The following is a 910-nucleotide window of genomic DNA, read 5'->3' as shown; positions in this document are numbered from 1 at the left end:
AATACAACAAGCTTACATCTAGAAACAATTACATTAGATTAACCATTAGACAGCAGGAGATTACCAAGTTTGGCAGGAAATGTCTGCTCCCGAATAAAGACTATTTTTTTAACATGATTATGTTTACTCTGATGCTTTACACAGGGATTTTTATGTTTCATCTGGAGAGAAGTAATGTGTGGAATTTGTAAGTGAATGTTTGATAAAAGGCACCATAAGGCTACACGTTAGATTTTCTAAGCTTTATTTAATACATTGTTAGACTAAAATCTCAGTACAGTTACTTGGCTCCACTTCCTACTTTAGCATGCATATGCAGTGTCTTAAGCATTTTCTTGCTCAGATTTCTTTCGGATTCCAAACAAAGTGGACAGTTTCAACCAAAGCAGCTCCACAATTTCCCTCTCTTCGTATGGCTATAGAATAAAAAAAAAAAGTGTTAAAGTTTTCACTAGGAGGTAAACAACTTTTTGTATTCAGTGAAACATTAGTTTTGCTTACTGTTGGACACTGGCGTTCCTTAGAGAATACAGTCAGCATGCCCGATAAGAAGATGTTAACAACCACAAATATCAAGAAAATAACGCAGGTGGTGATGAGTAATGATCCCAAGATTGGGTCCAAGGTCAAAACCTATAGAGGTTCAAAATAAAGAAATGTTTAGTTTTGGATCATTTCAGCTTATACTCTAGGTGAAATGGACAGCATTTAATAACCATTGTGATGGCTCCTCTTAGTGACTCACTCATCCTTAGTGAATGATCATCACAGGTATTTACAATTAGGCAATCAGTGAATATTAGCTAAAGATCTACAGATCATCTAGATTGTACTCATCAGATAGGTACAAAGGAATACAAAGATTGGGTAGGTAAAAGATACAAAAGACAGCGTAATGTATTTCAAATTT

General features: G+C 34.9%; 1 long non-coding RNA gene across 1 annotated transcript; it reads right to left on the bottom strand.

The window, feature by feature from the left end:
• Positions 1-227: 227 nt before the first annotated feature.
• LOC128640094 (uncharacterized) lies at positions 228-600 on the bottom strand. Its single transcript, XR_008399289.1, has 2 exons — positions 502-600; positions 228-416 (listed from the first exon to the last, which is right to left on the bottom strand). It is a non-coding gene; the product is annotated as an uncharacterized LOC128640094 (long non-coding RNA).
• Positions 601-910: the final 310 nt, after the last annotated feature.

This window comes from Bombina bombina, chromosome 1 (genome assembly GCF_027579735.1).
Source record: "Bombina bombina isolate aBomBom1 chromosome 1, aBomBom1.pri, whole genome shotgun sequence".
In the NCBI taxonomy this organism is placed as follows: domain Eukaryota; kingdom Metazoa; phylum Chordata; class Amphibia; order Anura; family Bombinatoridae; genus Bombina; species Bombina bombina.
Note: the sequence above shows the minus strand (reverse complement) of the source record. Positions and strands in the feature narration are given on the sequence as shown.